General features: G+C 44.5%; 1 pseudogene; it reads left to right on the top strand.

Moving 5' to 3' along the window:
- Positions 1-21,695: 21,695 nt before the first annotated feature.
- On the top strand, positions 21,696-22,251 carry LOC120868269 (annotated as a pseudogene).
- Positions 22,252-23,133: the final 882 nt, after the last annotated feature.

Here is a 23,133-nt window from a genome sequence, read left to right on the forward strand (position 1 = left end):
CTTAGCTTCTGGTATGTCCTTGCTCTTTCTGTCCTTTATCATGCCCATCTTTTCATGAAGTGTTCATTTGATATCTCTTATTTTCTTGAAGAGATCTCTCGTCTTTCCCATTCTAATGTTTTCCTCTATTTCTTTGCATTGTTCACTTAAGAAGGCTTTCTTACGTCTCCTTGCTATTCTCTGGAACTCTGCATTCATTTGGATATATCTTTCCCTTTCTCCTTTGCCTTCACTTCTCTCCTTTTGTCAGCTATTTGTAAAGACTCCTCAGACAACCACTTTGCCTTGCATTTCTTTTTCTTTGGGATGGTTTTGGTCACCGCCTCCTGTACAATGTTATGAACCTCTGCCCACAGTTCTTCAGACACTCTCTCTACCAAACTTAATCCCTTGAATCTATTCATCACCTCCACTGTATAATGATATAGGATTTGATTTAGGTCATACCTGAATAGCCTAGTAGTTTTCCCTACTTTTTCTCAATTTCAGTCTGAATTTTGCAATAAGGAGTTCATTATCTGAGCCACAGTCAGCTTCAGGTCTTGTTTTTACTAACTGTATAGAGCTTCTCCACCTTTGGCAGCAGACAGTATAATCAACCTGATTTCAGTATTGACCATCTGGGGATGTTCATGTGTATAATCGTCTCTTGTGTTGTTGGAAGAGGGTGTTTTCCATGACTAGTGCATTCTCTTGGCAAAACTCTGTTAGCCTTTCCCCTACTTCATTTTGTACTCCACGGCCAAGCATGCCTGTTACCCCAGGTATCTCTTGACTTCCTACTTCCATTCCAATCCCCTGTCTTCTTGGAGTCATTCCTATCACGTACGCTGAGAGTCACAATATACCAGGAAATGTTGGCCACACAAACCTCTATACCATCTTGGGCTTTGACCTACTTCAAGCTCATTGCCCCAGGCATTCTTTTTATGTAAGGTGTTTGTTTATTTGTTCTTTTTGGCTGTGCTGGGTGTTCTCGCTTCTTGGGCTATTCTCTAGTTGTGGGAAGTAGGGGCTGCTGACTAATTGCGATGCGGTGGTCTCTCTCGTTGCTGAGCACAGACTCTGGGGGACGCATGGGCTGCAGTAGTTGCAGCTCGTGGGCTCTAGAGCGCAGGCTCAGCAGTTGGGGCACACAGGCTTAGTTGCTCTGCCGCATGTGGGATCTTCCCAGACCAGGGATCGAACCCATGTCTCCTGCATTGGCAAGCAGAATCTTTACCACTGATCCACCAAGGAGGCCACCAGCCATTCTTCTAAAAACTATTTTTCTGAATTATTTCATGCCTATGTCTCTTCTTTCAAGTGTGCAGTATTATATAGTACATGAGCTTGGACAAGGACTGTGTGAGGACAAGGAGATATGGTTTGGGGGAGACACTGAGAGAACAGAACAGTGTTGACGTACTAATGAGTAATTATCTTTGAGAAAGTACTTCGGTGTTTACAAAGTGTTCTTTCTTGGGATTATCCCCCAATCTTTGTGAGGTAGACTAACCAGAGGTTTTACTTTATTTTTTGCTTTCTGAATATTTTATTCGTTTGTTTATTCTGGCTATGCTGCATCTTCGCGGCTGCATGCAAGCTTCTCTAGCTGCAGTGCTCGGGCTCCTCATTGCGGTGGCTTCTCCTATTGCAGAGCATGTGTTCCAGGCACACGGGCTCCATGGTTTCAGTGCCTGGGCTTAGTTGCACTGCGTGTGCAGTCTTCTGGGACCAGGGATTGAACCTGTGCCCCTGCACTGGCAGGCAGATCCTTAACCACTGGACCACCAGGGAGTCCTGGTCAGAGGTTTTAACCTCCATTATGTGATTAAAGAAATGGTGGCATATATCTTGCAGCTGACAGTACTGTTTCCTGTACTTGAGGATTTCGTGTCTCTTTCCATGGGCACGTTAGCGATGCTTTGGCTTCATCTTTGCTTGGGCAGTTGTGAAGGTGACATCTACACGTTGACAGGGCCTGAGTTAAGGAACGTTTCTGAAGTGAATGCATTTCAACGCAGTGTTGGTTTGCTACACAGCCCTCCTGGCAAGAAATGGATCTCTGTGTCTGAGATGCATGAACATATCTTGCCAAAGACAGGTGCTACTCTGATAATGTCAGGAGGAGAGTGTCAAGCTTTAGGAAGGAGAGGTTAAGCAGTATTACAGAAAAACTTAGTGAAACTTCCACAGAACTTAGTAGGGACCAGACATACTGCTCCCACCTCTCCAAGGCTGTATCACATTTTGAATCCATTCCTATAGCCAAGAAACAACGTTCTCCAAAGCAGTAATATCCAGTTGCAAAGACAAACATTTCTTAATAAAAATTTGCTTATGAAGCCTTAATCAGCCAGAGAGATGGAGGAAGGTAAAAGATCAAGACATAAGGATCTTCAGGAACCTTATTCACTTTTGCTTTCCTTACTTTATTTACTTTAGCTGGAAAGTACAAAGGTAGTGAAAGTCACTCAGTCATGTCCAGCTCTTTGCGACTTCATGGATTGTAGCCTGCCAGGCTCCTCTGTCCATGGAATTCTCCAGGCAAGAATACTGGAGAGGGTTGCTATTTCCTTCTGCAGGGGATCTTCCTGACCCAGGGCCTGAACGCTGGTCTCCTGCATTGCAAGCAGATTTTTTACCGTCTGAGCCACCAGGGAAAGCCCACAAAGAAGTCCGGAAGTGGACAAAAATGCATCAGTTCCGAATGTCACTCTGAGAAAGTCTCTAGCCTGTAAGCAGGCCATTGTTAGCATGGCTAATGTGAACTAGGTGCCAAAGGAGCTAAGAGAGAAGGCAGCAAAAGCAAACTAGAACTTGACTAGTTCTCCAAGATCTTCCCTTCTGTTCAGCCAACCTCGTGGTCAGGGGTCCACCTTGGCAAGAAGAGCCGCTTCAGGAACACCGCTCTATGTCTGTCCACGACAGGCAGGGTTGGCAAACAGTTACCGAGTGACAAGAAGTGACCACTCAGTGCTGCCTGAGATTCAGAATAAAGCTCTGCTACAAACAGGCTTTTGAAGGAGGCTGTTCTGGAGTCACTCCTATCCTGAGATGCTACGACTTCCCCCTTCATCTGATGACATGGGCAGTCAACTCTCCATAGCTATTTTTCACGGAGTGCTTACTGAGAAGTCAGAAGATAAAGCTCCCCTGTCTCCCTCTCATTTTCATCATGCTGCAGAGCCTGCTGGATCCCAAGGAGGACACACAGGGTAACACTGATTTTCAAAAAGACGGAATTTGCTACTTTTGATCCAACAACTGAGAGGACTAGGGGCTGGATAGTCATCCGAGGTAGGCTATGCCACATGAGAAGTGCTGGTTTTCTCCCCCAATACACATGTACCTTCTTTTCTTATCTATAAATGTGTCTCAATAGGTCTATCTGTGTTAAGGGTGCCAAAGATTTCTTCACCTGGTGGCTGACCTGTGCCAACCGGACCCTAACGCCCTTGCTTCTGACCTCTATGTGGAGCCCTATCCCAAGGTCACAGGTGCAGTTCCTTGTACCAAGGCCACGGATGCAGAGCCCCACACCAGGGTCATCTCTGGAACTGACTGAGTCCCATAGCATCCTTTGCCATGAGCCCCCCAGATCTAACCAGCCAGCTCCCTGACCCCATATTAGATAAAATAGCCACCCTACTACTCACCCTATAGTAACCCTAACCAATCACCAAATGCCACACTTCCAGCAGGAAGGTCTTTTGTATCTGTTGCAAATTTGTCAGCAAGGAAAGTAACTCACTGTGAAGAAACTTTTAAGAAAAAAAATGCAAATAAGAGCTTTGGGTAATTAATATTTACCAGTCTACAGAGGGCTGATATAAAGGACACTTCATGGTTGCTTAAGAAAAGTAGGGTGCATAGTACAAGTTTTCTAAAGACATCGAACTGCCTTTGAAATTTTTTATTGTGACTGTAGCTAAGTGAAAAATTATTGTTTCACAGTAACTACAAGCTGGTACCAGACTGGAATTTGGTTTTCTCTCTCTGTTAAGAGAACAAAGTTTTCTAGGAGTATTAACTTTTGATAGCAAAATATGTGAATTTATTTGCTTTAAGTGATTTATATTTGTTTTTAAAATCTTGTTACTTCAGTAAAGTTCGGTTCAGTTCAGTCGCTCACTCATGTCCAACTCTTTGCAACCTCATGGACTGCAGCACGCCAGACTTCCCTGTCCATTACCAACTCCCAGAGCTTACTCAAACTCATGTCCATTGGGTCAGTGATGCCATCCAACCATCTCATCCTCTGTCATCCCCTTCTCCGCCTGAGAAATCTATATGCAGGTCAAGAAGCAACAGTTAGAACTGGACATGGAACAACAGACTGGTTCCAAATCGGGAAAGGAGTGCACCGAGGTGGTATATTGTCACCCTGCTTATTTAACTTATATGCAGAGTACATCACGAGAAACGCTGGGCTGGATGAAGCACAAGCTGGAATCAAGATTGCTGGGAGAAAGATCAATAACCTCAGATATGCAGATGACACAACCCTTATAGCAGAAAGTGAAGAAGAACTAAAGAGCCTCTTGATAAAAGTGAAAGAGGAGAGTGAAAAAGTTAAAACTCAACATTCAGAAAACTAAGATCATAGCATCTGGTCCCATCTCTTCATGGCAAATAGATGGGGAAACAGTGATAGACTTTATTTTGGGGGGGCTCCAAAATCATTGCAGATGGTGACTGCAGCCATAAAATTAAAAGACGCTTACTCCTTGGAAGAAAAGTTATGACCAATCTAGATAGCATATTAAAAAGCAGAGATATTACTTTGCCAACAAAGGTCCGTCTAGTCAAAGCTATGGTTTTTCCAGTAGTCATATATGGATGTGAGAGTTGGACTATAAAGAAAGCTGAGCACTGAAAAATTGATGCTTTTGAAGAATTGACGCTAAAGAAAGCATGATGCCGAAGATCATGCTTTCACAAAGATCTATGAAGATTATGGCACATGCAGATAAAGTTCATTCTACTTCTACAAAAATTAACCCCTCATTGTCAGACTTCTTATCCTAATGTCCTTAAAACATTAGTAGTCCTTCAACAGCCTACTCTTAAATCAGGGAATTTGAAATGGATAAACAATAATGTAAATCAAACAGTCAGAAGCTATGGGAATTCCAAGATGGGTGCTTGGCTTTTCCTGGCTCCTTGGTAAATCTCATTTTTTATTCGATGGGGTAAAGCTTTCCCTGGCTGTAGGGTTAATGCCCTCACAATGGAAAAAATAAGTTTCACTAAACATTAAACTCTAGTTTTGTTCATTAAGGTCTGTGTTTACCAAGACTCACTTCTGAGATAGTTCCTTGATATTATGTTATATTGTTTGTTACTAAATTTAATTAAGTTATTAAAAGGGACATTCTAAGCTTGTTTCTGAAGCCTAACTTCACAATCAATCTTTGGATAAAGATCAGATACTCCATGATCTACAGCCAGGAGATTAACACCAGGCTATAATCATTCAACAGACTAATTCAGATAACCTAGGTATATTCTGGAATACATCTCATGGAAGTTCTTGATTTTATTACTTACTTACCAATACTGCTGCTGCTGCTGCTGCTAAGTCGCTTCAGTCATGTCCAACTCTGTGCGACCCCATGGACTGCAGCCCACCAGGCTCCTCCATCCATGGCATTCTCCAGGCAAGAACACTGGAGTGGGTTGCCATTTCCTTCTCCAATGCGTGAAAGTGAAAACTGAAAGTGAAGTCGCTCAGTTGTGTCCGACTCTTTGCGACCCCATGGACTGCAGCCTACCAGGCTCCTCCATCCATGGGATTTTCCAGGCAAGAGTGCTGGAGTGGGGTGCCATTGCCTTCTCCGACCAATACTGCTAGGTATTTTTATTTTGCCTGTTTTACAAAATTGTTGTCTCTTACGTTACTAAATGCGTGACTGAGTCTTTGATAAAATGATGATATATTTCCATATGAGATCAATGATTATAACAGTGTAACTCTAGATATGGGAAGAAGCATCGAGAGGGAATATTTTCCTGAACCGTAAGAGACTACTAGTAAGGCAGTATGGTGCAGAATTTCTGCTACTCGCAGGGTATAGTTCAGTAATTGAGTAGCCAATTAGAAAAATCTTTGAAGATCTGGGAATGAGCATTCCTAGCAATGTGGGACAAAATGGTTGTAAAAGGCCCCCAAATCGTGGTCTGATTTATGACCCTGAAAGGGGCTCTGCCAACTGGAAACTGGCACTTGTCTTCTCCAAAGATTGGGCTTCCCTAGGGCTCTGATGGTAAAGAAGCTGCCTGCTATACAGGAGACTCGGGTCCAATGCCTGGCTTGGGAAGATCCCCTGGAGGAGGGCATGGCTACCCATTCCAGTATTCTTGCCTGGAGAATCCCATGAACAGAGGAGCCTGGCAGGCTATGGTCCATGTGATCACAAAGAGTCCAACACGACTGAGTGGTAACACTTTCACTTTCTACTAAGAATTAAATCAAAAGCCATTGCAGCTGCTGAAAGTACACCCTGAAAGAAGTTCAGGGTGGAGATCAGAAATGAGGCACTCTGTGCTCTGGGAAAAACTGGCATTTTTCCAGGCCTTCAGATAGTTAGCTGTTTTCACATAAAGATTTTCATGAGCTCCAATTCTTGCATCTTCTCATACCTAGAGAAACACTTATCTCATGGACCAATGTCTGCTCCTAGTTCTTCTGGCTAGTCCCTCTTCTAGGCCCCCTGGGAGCTTTTCTACTTCTATTAATCTTCAAGCCATGCATCTTTGACCTTCTTGTTAAGTTTGTATCTTCTAGAATCCAAAAAGTAAATCTCCAGATGATGCTACAACAAGGATAGTAGCTGGTTGGCACACAGACTACACCGGACTAGGCCTCTTTGTCGTTCATAGACTCTCATCTCCCTCTGTAAATGCACCACAAGAGAGAGTAGACACTGGGAGCTAGGACCCTACAATAGTCCTGTCCAGCATGAAGAACCTAGGAGCAGTCTTCACCCTTTGCCCAATGACCTGGGTCCCCATGACCCAAGACAAGGATAGGTAATCAGTTGATCATGTGCAGGGTGTTGAGGGGTCAAAGACTTGGCCCATAGATAAAAAGAGGGGAGAATATGGAGCCCTATGCCAAGGCCACAGATGCAGGGCATTTGTGCCAAGGCCACAGATGCAGAGCCCCACACCATGGTCATCTTTGGAACTAAGCACCTTAGCAACTGTTGCCATGAGCCCCCTGATCTAAACCAGCCAACTTCCTGACCCCACGAAAGGGAAGGTTACTCAGTTGTGTCCAACTCTTTGAGACCCATGGACTATACAGTCCATGGAATTCTCCAGGCCAGAATACTGGAGTGGGTGGGCCATTTCCTTCTCCAGGAAGTTTTTACCCACCCACTAGGGTTAGTACCCGTCCTAGTACTCACCCTGTAGCAAGCTGAACAATTACCTGATGCCACCCTTCCAACAGGAGTTTTCTTTGTCTCGAGACTTCAAAAATTGGCTACTAACCCACGAAGGAGGTCGGCTCTCCGTAGTCCGTCAGGAGTGCTTACAGCGCCCTCCGTATGTCTGCTCTTTGTTCTTAATAAACTCTCTCCTTTCTGAAATACTCTGTCTGGACATTCATTTCCCACCCACGCTCAGACCTTGACACTCTACATTCCACCCAGCTCCCTGAGCAGACAGGTTTGGATTCCCATCAGGCTTTAGGGCCTGGATTCCCCTGAGCTAAGAATCCAGCCCTATGTTCCTGTATTGGAGCACCTATCAGCACCGTCAGTGACAGGTATTTGCCAGGCGCTGGCCTGCCCTTCCTTTTCCTTACTGGGCTGAAGTCCTGTGGGAGCAGGTTTTTTCATTCACTGCAAGAATAGTGTTCTGACCCAATGATCCAAAGCATGCCTGCCAATGTGTGCATGCGTTCTCTATGCATTCTCTAAAACAGCTCATTTGGTTGCAAATTTCCTGCTGTCCGTTCATTCGGAGAGTCCTGGTGGGATGGGCGTCAGTGATGGAAACATGATTATTTCTGAAACTGGGACATGCCTGTTGCCATTCACCATCCACGGCCTCCTGCTGCAACGATTTGAGCACAAGAGGATCATCGGCAAGTCGTTGCTCTGACTTTGACTCTGGGCCGTTCACCCCTTGGTATCCTTGGAAGGATTCTCTCCATGTCCTTACCCCATCCATGGATGACTCTGCATGTGTTCACGTGGGGAAAGCGGAGCTGTTATCCATACCTCAAGAGCTGCTGTCACTTGGAATGCATGGAGTGATCAGACAGCAAGCTGGTAAGTCCTGTTTTGTGACTTTTAAGCTTTCCCTAAAGATTTAAAATTTCTATATAGGAAAATTAATGAAAGGATAAAAGCCATTTTCAAAAGATGATTTGAGGATATGTATATATATTAATATATATTGTTGTTGTTTAGCTTTTAAGTTGTATCCAACTCTTTGTGACCCCATGGACTGTAGCCCACCAGGTTTCTCCTGTCCATGGGAGTTTCCCGGGCAAGGATACTGGAATGCGTTTTTTTGTTGTTTTTTTTTTCCTCCTGCAGGGCATCTTCCAAACTCAGGGGTCAAACCCACATCTCCTGCATGGGCAAGCAGATTCTTTACCACTGGAGCCGCCAGGGAAGTATAAGTGTATAGAAGAATTGCCAGATTTGGGAGTTTGTCCACAGTCCTTGCAATAGGTTTCAAAAGTCTTTCCAAAATGGCTCTCAATTTATATTCCCCAAAGCAGTGTATGAAAGATTTACATCCTCAGTATCCTCTCTTTACTTGCAAAGTTTATATGTTTTTTGAGTTCGTTAGTCGTTTGGGTTGCATCTTCACGGAGCTGCCTTTTATTTTCTTAAATTGCTTGCTTGTCCTCATCTAAATTGGTTTTCTTGAGATTTTTACATACTGTGCATACAGATCTTATCTTTTACATACTTTACAAACATTTTCTTCCAGATTGTTGCCTGTCCTTCTCAAGTTTACCTTTGGCTGCTGCTGCTGCTGCTGCCAAGTCGCTTCAGTCGTGTCCAACTCTGTGCAACCCCAGAGACGGCAGCCCACCAGGGTCCTCCGTCCCTGGGATTCTCCAGGCAAGAACACTGGAGTGGGTTGCCATTTCCTTCTCCAATGCATGAAAGTGAAAAGTGAAAGTGAAGTCACTCAGTGATGTCCGACTCTTAGCAACCCCATGGACTGCAGCCCACCATGCTCCTCCGTCCATGGAATTCTCCGGGCAAGAGTACTGGAGTGGGTTGCCATTGCCTTCTCCATTACCTTTGGCAATATCTAACAAATTGTATATACTTAGGTCCTTTGAACTACCTATGCCACAAAGGGAATTTATTGACCGTGCACCTTCAATGATTAATAATAGACTGGTTGTTTTTTACAGCATTTGTTGTAATTGCCAAATATTAGAAACCACTTCACTGCCCAAATCTAAGAGACTGTTTAAGTTACTATGGTATAGCCACATAATAGAATATTGTGCAACTTTAATTTTTCTTAACATGGGAGAATTCTGTTTAGATGACAAGTTATTTCCGGTATTTTTGAGGTAAAACTATACTGTGAAATATGAAGAACTAATATATAAGTAAACTTAGCAGATTTCCTCTCAAGTCTTTTTTATAATTTTATTTTTATTCATTCATTTTTGACTGCACTAGGTCTCCATTGCTGGGCACGGGCTTTCTCTAATTACAGTGAGCAGGCGCTACTCTTCCTGTGCGGAGCAGGTTTCCCATCGCAGTGGTTTCTGCTGTTGCAGAGCACAGCTCTAGGTGCATGGGTTTTAGAAGTTGCAGCTCAGGGGCTCTAGAGCACAGACTCAGTAGTTGTGGCACACGAGCTTCATTGCAACACGTGGAATCTGCCCAGACCAGGGATCAAACCCCTGTCCCCTGCGCTGGCAGGCAGATTCCCAACCTCTGGACCACTAGGGAAGTCTCCTTTTCAAATCTTTTGTCCTCTGTATCATACATAAGGAATCTTAGCCTACTTTAAATCACAAAAATTTATTGCCTTGCAATTATTTTATATTTTTCAATTCATATAAAATCTTTTAATCAATTTTAAAATTGAAATACAGTTGATTTACAATGGTGTGTTAATTTCTGCTGTACAGCAAAGTGATTCAGTTACAAATATATATAGTCTTTTTTAAATATTCTTTTCCATTATAGTTTACATAGTATATTGAATATAGATTCCTGTGCCATATAGTAGGAGCTTTTTGTTTGTCTGTTCTATATATAATTGCTTTAATGTCCTAAACCCAGTATCCCAATCCATCCCTCCCCCAATCTCCTCCTGCTTGGCAACCACCAGTCTCTTCTCTATGACCTTGATCATGTATCTATTTCAAAGGTAAGTTCATTTGGCTCATATTTAATATTCCACATATAAGTGATAACTTATAGTGTTTGTCTTTCTGACAATTCATTTAATATGATAATCTCTACTTACACCCACATTGCTGAAAATGGCATTATTTCCTTCTTTTTTATGGAAGAGTAGTATTCCATTGTGTATATGGACCACATCTTTACCATTTTGCTCTGTTGATGGACATTTACACTCTTTCCACGTCTTGGCTATTGTGAACACTGCTGCTATGAGCATAAGGGATGCATATAACCCTTGGCATTAGAGTTGTGTCTGAATATAGGCCAAGGCTTGCTAAGTCACTCGGCATTTCTGTTTTTAGTTTTGTGACGAATATTCATAGGTTTCCATGCTAATTTCCAACATAGTGGCTGCACCAACTTACATTCCCAATAACACTGTAGGAGTGTCCCATTTTCTCCACACCCTATAGCAGTTGTTATTTATAGACCATTTAATGGTGGCCATTCTGACCGGTGTGGACGAGTACCTCATGGCCGTTTTGATTTGCATTTCTCGGCTGGGCTGGGTCTTCCTTGCTGGGTGGGCTCTTCTCTAGTTTCGGTGAGTGAGGGCTGCTCTCCAGACGCAGTGCGCGGGCTCCTCACTGAGGTGGCCTCATGTGTCGTGAAGCACGGGCTCTAGGGCCGCGGGCTTCAGTGGTTGTGACTCATGGGCTCAGCTGTTGTCGCTCCCAGGCTCTAGAGCACAGCCGGATGGATGGGGCACACAGCTCAGTCACTCTGCAGATGTGGGATGCTCCCGGAACAGGAATCGAACCCAAGTCTCCTGCGTTGGCAGGTGGACCCCTTAACTTGAGCCGCAAGCCCTGATTTGCATTTCTATACAAATCTCAGGATGGGATAACTGGGTCATAAACCAGCTCTCCTTTTAATGCTTTTAAAGGAACCTCCTTCTTTATGGACAGTTCTCCATACTGTCTGGTACCAATTTCCATTCCCAGCAACACAGGAGGAGTGTTCCCTTTATCTACACTCTCTCCTGCATTTATTGATTAGAGCTTTTTTAATGGTGACTATTCTGGCTGAAGGGAGATGACTCTTTGCTATTGTTTTCATTCGAGTTCCTCTGCTTATTAACATGTGCAGCTGCTGTTTGTAGGCTTTTGTTTGAAACAGTGAACACTAGCATTTCCCTGTTGAAACTGGCATCTAGAAGGTTGGCTCTGTTTTGAATTCATTTCTTGATACCTACCCCCGGACATTTCTTCAGGGCAAGTGTCATCGACAGCCCCAGTCCTGGTGAGTGCCCAGAAGCACCACTTTTCGTGTTGTTTTTACAAAAAACCACCACAAGGTGGCAGCAATTCTAAATTGGCAACTATGGTTACAATGGCAACCAGAGCCGTATCCAGTCCTCTTTCTGGGTTGTCAGAGTGGGATGGATGTGCCAGTAGAAACGCCCAAGGACTTGTGTCTTTTGACTTACTCCTACTTAGCCTTCAACCTCCAGTCATTCTTAGCCTCTGATATACAGGTGCCCTGAGGGTGCTAAGATCCATAGCTGAGGTCCCTCTAAGATGAATGGCTAGAGGAGGGAAACGACTGTTTCCCGAGAAGACCCATGGCGTTTTGAGCGCGCCTGCCTTCACTTAGCTGTTGGAGGGCCTGCATGGGTCTGGAGATTGTGGTCCCACCAAGAGGAGGCAGGCACTCCAGGTCCGAGGTGGGGTGAGATTCATGTGCTCTCATAGTCTTCTAAATTCCACCATCCCCACTGGCTGTCTTTCCATGGACCCAAGGCTGCACAGGCTCCATGCTTATGACTCCACTCCAGTTCCCCAAGGCCTGAAAGGAATATAGCAAGCATTTCTTTTTCCCTCCTTTTTAAAAATTATATTTTAATCTTTTATGTGCACTGAGGGGATTCTCTATATTCTGTGTCTTTTCGTTGTGCAGAAGCTTGATTCATTTATGCCTATAGCTTTATCTAGTTTGTGCATGTATGTGTTTCGAGATGGGGTTTCCTAGAAGTAAAGTCAGAGTGCTGAATATGTTGCCCTGTACTAATGACAGGTCTATTTTGCTTGCCTATTTTAGGTATTTTAGTGTGTCTCGCATGAACGGTCCAAAGGCTCGCAAAGACTCAGTCATGACTGAAGCAACTTAGAATGCACACACGCACACGTGTAAAAACCAGCTTCAGAGTTGTTCTCTCCACTCCAGCCCCCCATTCTTTCCGTCTGGGAATCCTGAGTTTGTTTTCTAGGTCTGTGAGGTCTCTTTCTGTTTTGTAAATGAATTCAGTTTTATCTGATTAGAAATGCCTCCTCTTGTGGGTATCATGTGAAACATGTCTTTCTGCATCTGTAGAACTTAAGTTAGTATGATTGTGTCTGGGTCCATCCATGTTGCTGCTAATGTCCTCATTTCATTCTTTTATATGAAAACTTCATATTCTATTGTATACATGGACCACATATTCTCTATCTCCCCACCCATCCCGGGATATTTTGGCTGCTCCCCAATCCTGGCTACTGTCAGTAGTGATGCAGTGATCAATGGGGTTCGTGGGTGCTCTCAAGCAATGGTGTTCTCCAGATATACTCCCAGCTGTTTACTGGGGAGCCAAGCACTACGTCTCTTTTGCTTTCAGGAACCTACTTTCTGTTTTCCATAGTGCTTTGTACTAATTTCCATTCCCAGAAACCCCGGAGGATTGTTCCTTTTACCTACACCCTCTCCCACATTTGTTGCTTGTAGCCTTTCTAATGATGTCTACTCTGACCTGGGTGAATGATACCTCCTCGTTGTTTTATTTGCATTTCTCTGCCTGGTAGCAACCCACTCCAGTGTTCTTGCCTGGAAAATCCCATGGACAGAGGAGCCTGCTAGGCTGCAGTCCGTGGGGTCGCTAAGAGTCGGACATGACTGAAGCGACGCAGCAGCAGCAGCAGCAGCAGCAGCAGCAGCCTGGTAGAATGTCCGGCATTTGTTCCTAGGCTTTTGTTTCAAACAGTGCCGGTAAAAGTTACTCATGGAAAGTTTCTTGGAAGGCCGGCCCTGTTATAAATTCGTTTTCGATTACCCACCACAAGACATTTCATGATAACTTCTGCCATTTACAGCCCCGCCCCTGGTGAATGAATACTGAGTGCTCCGGTATTGCAGAAAACCGGCAGAAACACCGGTTTTCATGTTGTTGTTACAAGGAATGTCCACATGGTGGCAGTATTTCTTCATTCCCAACTCGGTTTATTAGGGCAATGGGAGCCTTAGGGACAGTCCTCGTCCTGGGTTATCAATTAGAGTGCAGTGTTCCAGAGGAAACACCCAAGGACTTGTGTCTCTTGACTTCCTCCAGCTAAACCTTCACCCTTCAGATCAATCCAAAACGCAGGAATACCGAAGCCCTGAGGTGGCTTTGGCCACCTGAAGCAAAGAATTGACTCATTTGAAAAGACCCTGATGCTGGGAAAGATTGAAGGTGGGAAGAGAAGGGGACGACAGAGGATGAGATGGTTGGATGGCATCACCGACTCTATGGGCATGAGTTTTAGCAAGCTCCAGGAGTTGGCCGATGGACAGGGAGGCCTGGCGTGCTGCAGTCCACGGGGTTGCAAAGTCGGATAAGACTGAGCAACTGAACTGAACTGAGGTGGCTAACGCCTGTAGCTGTGGTCAAGCAAATAAAAAGGCTGGAGGTGGGAGACAGCCATCTGGAGATGTGAAGAGAGGAAGACACTTTTCCAAACCCAGAAGATCCACAACATTTTGGGTGCAACTGCCTTCATTTAGCTTTTGGAGAGCCCGTCAGGATCTGCAGATTGTGGTCCCATCTAGGGGAGACAGAAACTCCAGGTCCAAGAGGATTCATTTACCTTCATGTCTTTTTGAAATTCTGCCATCCCCTGCTGTCTTTCCTTGGAACCCAAGCCTGGGCGGGATCCATGCTTATGACGCCACTCCAGGTCACCGAGTCCTGAGGGGAATATAGTAGGCATTTCTTTTTTCTTTTTAAATTATATTTTGATCTGATACTCAAATAGAGAGTATTCACTATATTGTATTTTATATTTGTGTAGAGGGGATTTACTATAATGTGTTTCATTTCATTGTGCAGAAGCTGAATTCACATATGCCCATAATTGTATCGTGTGTGTGTGGTGTTGGGTTTTTTTTTTTTCCTAGAGATAATTGCTAAGTGCTGAATATGTACCCTTTGCTATAAACTAGCTCTTTCCTTATGTATTTTATCTATTTTGCTGTGTCTGTGTTAAAATTAGCATCACCATTGTTTCCTCCACCCTGCCCACTATTCTCTTCACCGGGAATTATCAGTCTGTTTTCTAGGTCTGTGAGTCTCTTTCTGAAATGAAGTCATTTCTCTCAAATTATGAATTCTATCTCTTGTGGATATGCTGTGACATATGTCTTTCTCTGTCTGCATACGTTCAGATTGTCTGGTCCATCCATGTTGCTGCTAATATCCTGATTTCATTCTTTGATATGAAAAACTAATATTCTATTGAATATTTGTACCAGATATTCTTTATCCCCTCACCTGTCCCCGGACATTTTGGTTGCTCCCCAGTCTTGGCTATTGTCAGTAGAGGTGCAGTGACCAGTGGGGCGCAAGGATGTTCTCAAGGGATGGTGTTCTCCAGATGTACTCGCAGGTGTGTGATGGTCGGGCCGCACACTGGGTCTCTTTGTAGGGCTTTCAGGAGCCTGCTTCTGCTGTTCTCCATAGTGCCTGGCGCCAGTTTCCATTCCCAGCAACATCGGGGGTGTGTCTCCTTTTGTCTGAGTCCTCTCCTGCATTTGTTGCTTGTAGTCTTTCTGATGATGGCTATTCTGACCGGGAAGAGGTAATGATACCCTGTTTCTTTATCTGAATGTCCCTGCACAGTCAGCATGTCAAGCACCTGTTCCTAGAATTTAGATTCAAACAGTGCCAGTGAAATTTACTCATGGAAAAAGGCTTCTGGAAGGTCAGCTGCTTTTTGAATTCTCTTTCAATTACCCAACCCCCAGACAGTTCTTGAGTGGAGGTGTCACGTACAGCCCCGCAGGCCTTGTGACTGAACACTGAGTGCCCAGAAGCACCAGTTTTCATATGTTGTTATAAGAAACAGCCACAAGGTGAAGCATTTCTTCATTACAAACTCAGTTGACTAGGGCAACTAGGGCCATAGGGACAGTCCTGTTTCTGGGTAGTTAAGTAGAGTGGGATGTGCCAGAAGAAACACCCAAGAACTTGGTCTCTTGACTTCCTACCGCTTACCCTTCACCTTCCAGACTGATCCTAACCTCTGCAAAACTGGCGCCCTTAGGGTGACGTGTCCGGAGCTGTGGCCACTCCAGGCGAAGAGGCTGGAGCTGGGAGGCCTAGCAGTGGCGCGGCTGAAAGTGGAAGATGCTCTTCCAAACCCCAAAGATCCACCGCATTTTGGGTGCAGCCAGCGTCATTTAGTTGTTGGAGTGCCGGCCTGGGTCTGGAGATTAAGGTCCCATCCAGGAGCCAGGCCCTCCAGGGTCATACCTGAATGGTCTAGTGGTTTTTCCCTGCTTTCTTCAATTTAAGTCTGAATTTGGCAATAAGGTTTCCTATTAAGCACATGTTAAATTTTAAGAAATAAAAGTTATTTTTAAAACTTTTTAAAAAGCCAGTTTTAAGAGGAAAATTTTACGCATTCTTAAGAAGTAAAACAGCGCGCATGACCAGACCTTCACCATCCCTGATTCTCAGAAAACGCAGATCAAACCAACGGCCAGGTATCATCTGACAGTGGTTAGCCCAAGGTTTACAAACAACAAATTCTGGAGAAACCGTGCAGAAAAGAGAAGCCGCCTGCACTCCTACTCAGAATCTAAGTCTCTAACAGCCTATATACAGAACGCTACAGAGGCGGCTTGAAGAACTAAAACGAGTGACAGTACCATCCTGCAGTCACGCTCCTAGGCGTACTTGTGGAGAAACCCATTGTTCCAAAAGACACATGCACCCCAGTGCCCCCTGGGGCACCATTTACAGCAGTCAAGGCAGGCAAGCGTCCAGGATGTCCATCCACTCACCCACAGATCCCGCAAATCTGCTACATACATACAGTGGACGGTTACTCGGCCACAAAAGAGAATGGAACCGTGCCATCGGCAGCAACCTGAACGGATGTGGAGCTAATCACACGAAGTCAGACAGAGAAAGACAAATGATCCCACGATGTCACATATAGGTGAAATGGAGCAATGGATACAAAGGAACTAATTTACCGAAGAGAAACAGGCTCCCCAACTTTGGAAGTTTTATAGACTCACCAAAGGGCAAGTTTATGTTTTTGGGTTCCAAAATCATTGCAGATGGTGACTGCAGCCATGAAATTAAAAGACACTTGCTCCTTGGAAAAAAAGCTATAACCAACCTAGACAGCATATCAAAAAGCAGAGACATTACTCTGCCAACAAAGGTCCATCTAGTCAAAGCTATGATTTTCCCAGTAGTCATGTATGGATGTTAGAGTTGGACTATAAGGAAAGCTGAGCGCTGAAGAATTGATGCTTTTGAACCGTGGTGTTGGAGAAGACTCTTGAGAGTCTCTTAGACTGCAAGGAGATCCAACCAGTCCATCCTAAAGGAGATAAGTCCTGAATATTCATTGGAAGGACTGATGTTGAAGCTGAAACTCCAATACTTTGACCACCTCATGTGAAAAACTGACTCATTGGAGAAGACCCTGATGCTGGGAAAAATTGAGGGCAGGAGAAGAAGGGGTCAACAGAGGATGAGATGGTTGGATGGCATCACTGACTCAATGGACATGAGTTTGAGTGGGCTCTGGGAGCTGGTGATGGACAGGGAGGCCTGGCGTGCTGCAGTTCATGGAGTCACAAAGAGCCGGACACGACTGAATGACTGAACTGAACTGAACAAAAAGGCAAGTTTGGGCAGGGGGAGATATAAATGAAAAGGTTGAGATTAAAACATATACTGTAATATATAATATATACATATATATCTATATAAACATATTCTATATATAAATATGTATAATACCTATGCATAAAAGATAAGTGATGGAGACTGACTGAATAACTCAACACGCTTTAACGACCTATACGATAAAAGCATCCAAAAAAGAATAGATAGGTGTTTATATATCCCTGGATCATGTTGCTGTATACCTCAAACACACACAACGTGGTAAACTACTCTATTATCATAGAAAATAGAATTTTGTTTAAAAGAAAAAAATGAAAACACATGCCTACTCTGTTCCCCTCGGGCCTTGGTGACCTGGACTGCTGTCACATCCTCACAGCCTGAGCAGGCTTGGGTCCCAGGGCTGGGCTGTCCCAGGGCTCAGGGCTTCCTTGGATCTGTAGTGCCTGGTCCCCTCTCCACGGGACCCCAAACTCCAGATCCAGGCCGGCCCTCCCATAGCTACTGCAAACCTGCTGCTGCTGCTAAGTCACTTCAGTCGTGTCCGACTCTGTGCGACCCCAGAGACGGCAGCCCACCAGGCTCCCCCGTCCCTGGGATTCTCCAGGCCAGAACACCGGAGTGGGTTGCCATTTCCTTCTCCAACGCATGAAAGTGAAAAGTGAAAGGGAAGTCGCTCAGTAATGTCCAGCTCCTAGCGACCCCATGGACTGCAGCCTACTAGGCTCCTCCGCCCATGGGATTTTCCAGGCAAGAGTACTGGAGTGGGGTGCCATTGCCTTCTCCGACTGCAAGCCTACAGCACCCCAAAACTGATGGATGCTCTGGGCTTGAAGAGCTATGAAAAGTCACTCTTTTTTGATGTCTCCTGGTGGTGGGGTTTCCACTTCCAGCCTCCCTCCTTGGAGTCCTTCCACCAATCTATGGCAAAAAGCAAAGCACTTTTCTAGGATTAAGATTTGACTGGAAAGTGAAGGGAAAGAAAGATGAAGTAGTGAGATACAAGCCCTTGGGTGTTTCTCAGGCACTTTGCACTCGAATTTACAATCCAGGAACCCATCTTTCTTTCACTAAGGCTCTGATTACCCAGAGCTGGTCTGAAGAAATGTTTCCCTCTTGTGGCCATTGCTAGTAACAACGACCTGAAAACCAACCAGTCAATCCTAAAGGAAATTAACCCTGAATGCTCATTGAAAGAACTGATGCTGAAGCTGAAACTCCAGTATTTGGCCACCTGCAAAGAACTGACTCATTGGAAAAGACTCTAATGCTGGGAAAGATTGAAGGCAAGAGGAGAAGGGGGCGACTGAGGACAAGATGGCTGGATGACATCACTGACTCAATGGACATGAGTTTCAACAAACTCTGGGAGATGGTGAAGGACAGAGAATCCTGGAGTGCTGCAGTCCACGGGCTCGCAAAGAGTTGGACACAACTGAGCAACTGAAGAGCAACAACAAAGGATATTTAATATTCACAGGGCCTGGGGGTTCTAAATGCCCCCTGTGCTGGAGAAATAGCCTGTGGTAGGTAACAGTACAAGAATACAAATCAGCGATGACTTTCAAAAGTCAATTCCAAAAGATAAATTTTACACATCCAAACTGAAAACACAAATTTCTGATTCTTAATTCCCCATTCCTAAATCTTAGAGAAATGCAAATCAAAATAAGAACGGGGTATTATCTGACAGCAGTCAGTACAAAGTTTAAAAAGAATAAATGCTGGAGAAGCCTAGGAGAAAAGGGAACCCTCCTACGCATACTGGTAAGAGCTTCTATAAAGAGGGCAACAGAGGAGGCGTCAAAAATAAAACAAGAGCAACCACACCATCCAGCAACCCCACTCCTAGGTGGCCATATGGAGAAAACCACCTTTCAAAGAGACACAGGCACCCCAACTTTTACTGCAAAACTATTGACAACAGCCAGGGCATGCAAGCATCCAAACTGTCCATCCACATACCAAAGGATACAGAAGCTATGCTGCATTCCTACAATGGACTATTATTCAGCCATCAAAAAAAAAAAAAAAAGAAATCATGTCGCCTACAGTAACCTGGATGGATCTGGAGATGATCACACTAAGTAAGAGAGAGACAAATATCCTATGATATCACTTATTGGCAATATCCAAAAAAATGGATACAACTGAAATAATTTAACAAACAGAAACAGACTCCCTAACACTAGAAGCAAATTTGAGCTTAATCACTCAGTTATATCCCACTCTTTGAGACCCCATGGACTGTAGCCCGTCAGATTCCTCTGTCCCTGGGGGTTCTCCAGGCAAGAATACTGGAGTGGGTTGCCATGCCCTCCTCCAGGGGATCTTCCCAACTCAGGGATTGAACCCAGGTCTCCCACATTGCAGGTGGATTCTTTACTGTCTGAGCTACCAGGGAAGCTAGTACACTCACCAAATGGAAAGCTTGGGCAGGAGGAGATATAAATAATAAGGTTGGGATTAAAACACGCTATCATATATATATAGAGATATACATAATGTATCTATATGTATCTATATAATGTATATATATATACACCATATATATGTACAGATATACATAATGTATCTATATAATGTATATATATATCATATATATAAAGAACATGACCTATATATATAATATCTACATATAAAAGATATCTACATATAATATCTATATATAATGGATATCACACGGAAATCACAACACTCTGTAAAGTCCTATATGGAAACAGAATTGGAAAAAGAATAGTTATGTGTATATCCTGGATCATGTTGCTGGATACATCTGAAACTCACACAATATTGTAAACCCACTCTGCATGCATGTGTGTGCTGTTGTGTCTGACTCTTTGTGACCCCATGGACTGTAACCCACCAGGATCCACGAATCTAAAGAAAATAGAAATTCCATTAAAAGAAAATAAATGGAAGCAAATGCCAGGTCCATTTCCTTCAGGCCATGTGGCTCTCACATCACAACCACCTGAGTAGACTTGGGTCTCAAGGCTTGACTGTCATGGGGCTGAGGGAGCTGGGGTGTAGGTGGCAGCCAACAAGCCCCCCATGAGACTCAAGTGCCTGGTCTTGTCCCCAGGGACCTCAAACTCCAGAACCAGGCCGGCCCTCCCGCAGCTACTGCAAGGCTGTGTGTGTGTGTGGTCTGAAAGTCTACAGCACCCCAAAACTGCGGGATGCTCTGGGCTTGAAGAGCTGTGAAAAGTTACCCTGATTTTGCTATGTCCTGGGGGCGGTGTTCCAGCTTTCAGCCTCCTTTCTTGAAGTCCCTCCACCAATCTATGGCAGCACCGCCAGCAAAGCACCTTTCTGGAGTTAAGGTTTGGCTGGCGGGTGAAGGATAAGGAAGAAGCAGTAGTTAGACACAGGCCTTGGATGTTTCCTCGGGCAATTTACTTCTAACTTACAGCCCAGGAACCCAACTTTCTTTCACTAAGCCTCTGATTGCCCCAGGGACCAGAGCTGGGCCTGGAGAAATGCTGCCATCTTGTGGCCATTTCTGGTAATGACAACTTGAAACCAGTGCTTGAGAAATAGCCTGCGGTAAGAGTAAGAGAATTCCAATCAACGATGACTTTCAAAAGCCCATTTCAAGTACTAAATTCTAGCATCCTTAAAAAGTAAAAAAAAAACAAACATGAGACATCATTTCTTGCAAAGAAATGCAAATCAAAATGATGAGGTATCACGTGACAGCGGTCACCGCCCAGTACAGAGTGCCGCAGAGTCCATGGCGAGAAGGGACCTCCTATGGGGTTTCTGGGAATACAAACTGCTAACATCCACTCTACAGGAGGCTACATAGGTGGCACCAAGGACTAAAACAAGAGTCGCCGTACGATCTGGCAATCCCTCTCTCAGGCAGCCTCCAGAGAAACCCATCCATCCAAGGCCTGTGTGCTCCAACGGCCCCCTGCAGCACTGTTTACAACAGTCAGAGCAAGCAAGCATCCAGAATGTCCATCCACACACCAACAATACAGAAGGCGTGCCACACACGTACAGTGGACCATGCAGTTCAGTTCAGTCGCTCAGTCGTTTCCGACTCTTTGTGACCCCATGAGTCGCAGCACGCCAGGTCTCCCTGTCCATCACCAACTCCCGGAGTTCACCCAGACTCACGTCCATCGAGTCAGTGATGCCATCCAGCCATCTCGTCCTCAGTCATAAAAACAATGAAAGCATGCCATCTGTGGCAAACTGGATGGATGTGAAGATCACATTTAAGTCAGACAAGGAAAGACACATATCCTTTGATATCACTGATAGAAGAGATTGAAAAATGGATACAAATGGACTAGTTCCCAAACAGAAACAGACTCACTGACTCAGGAAACAAATTTAGACTCACTAAAGGGAAGGAGGGCAAGGGGTGATAAAGTGAAAAGGCTTTGATTAAAAGGTACTCAGAACTTTTCGGCCGGAACTGCCATCTTCCAGTGATTCGCCAAGATGACCAACACAAAGGGAAAGAGGCGGGACACCCGCTACATGTTCTCCAGGCCTTTCAGAAAACATGGAGTTGTTCCTTTGGCCACATACATGCGAATCTACAGGAAGGGTGATATTGTAGCTATCAAGGGAATGGGTACTGTTCAAAAAGGAATGCCCCCCAAATGTTACCATGGCAAAACTGGGAGAGTCTACAATGTTACCCAGCATGCTATTGGCAACAAACATTGTAAACAAACAAGTTAAGGGCAAGATTCTTGCCGAGAGAATTAATGTCCGTATTGAGCATATTAAACACTCTAAGAGCCGAGATAGCATCCTGAAACGTGTGAAGCAAAATGATCAGAAAAAGAAGGAAGCCAAAGAGAAAGGGACTTGGGTTCAGCTGAAGCGCCAGCCTGCTCCACCTAGAGAAGCACACTTTGTGAGGACCAACGGAAAGGAACCTGAACTGTTGGAGCCCATCCCCTATGAATTCATGGCCTGATGGGTGTAAAAATAAAGACCTGGACTGTAAAAAAATAAAAATAAAAGGTACTCAGAAATACATCTTATATATGTAAATATATATACATAGTATGACATCTGTATGATATATAAATATCGTATAGAAGACAAGTGACAACCAGATCAATACCTGGAAATCTCAACACTCTGTAATAACCTATATGAAAGCAGAATCTGAAAAACAATAGATGTATGTGTGATTTTAACTGGATCGTATTTCTGTATGTCTCATACACATATAACACTGTAAACCAACTCTAATAGAAAATAGAAACTCCCTTAAAAGAAAATAAATAGAAACGCATGCCTACTCTATTCCCCTCAGGCCTCAGTGACCTGGGCTGCTGTCACATCCTCAGAGTCTGAGCAGCCTTGGGTCCCAGGGCTGGAGTGTTCTGGGGCTGAGGGAGCCGGGGTGTATGTAGCAGCCAGTGAGCCACCCAAGATGCTGGACTGCCTGGTCCTGTCTTCATGGGACTCCAAACTCCAGATCCAGGCCGGCCCTCCCACAGCTACTGCAAGCCTACAGCACCCCAAAACTGGTGGACACTCTGGACTTGGAAGAGCTGTGAAAAGTCACCCTTTTTTTTCCATCCCTCTTTGTGGGATTCCCACTCTAAGCCTCCTTCCTTGGAGTCCCTCTGCTGACCTACGGCAGCTCCCTCCAGTAAAGCACCTTTCTGGGGTTAAGATGTGGCTGGAGGATCAAGAGTAAGGAAAAGAAGTAGTGCGACAAAAGCCCTTGGGTGTTTCGAGCAGTTTGCTTCTAATTTACAAGCCAGAAATCCAATTTCCTTCACTAAACCTCTGATCGCCCCAGAGACAAGAGGTTGAAAAAATGCTGCCGTCTTGTGATCGTTTCGGGTAACAACAGCCTGAAACCGGTGCTTAAAACCA

This window comes from Oryx dammah, unplaced genomic scaffold, assembly GCF_014754425.2.
Source record: "Oryx dammah isolate SB20612 unplaced genomic scaffold, SCBI_Odam_1.1 HiC_scaffold_9, whole genome shotgun sequence".
Classification (NCBI taxonomy): Eukaryota; Metazoa; Chordata; class Mammalia; order Artiodactyla; family Bovidae; genus Oryx; species Oryx dammah.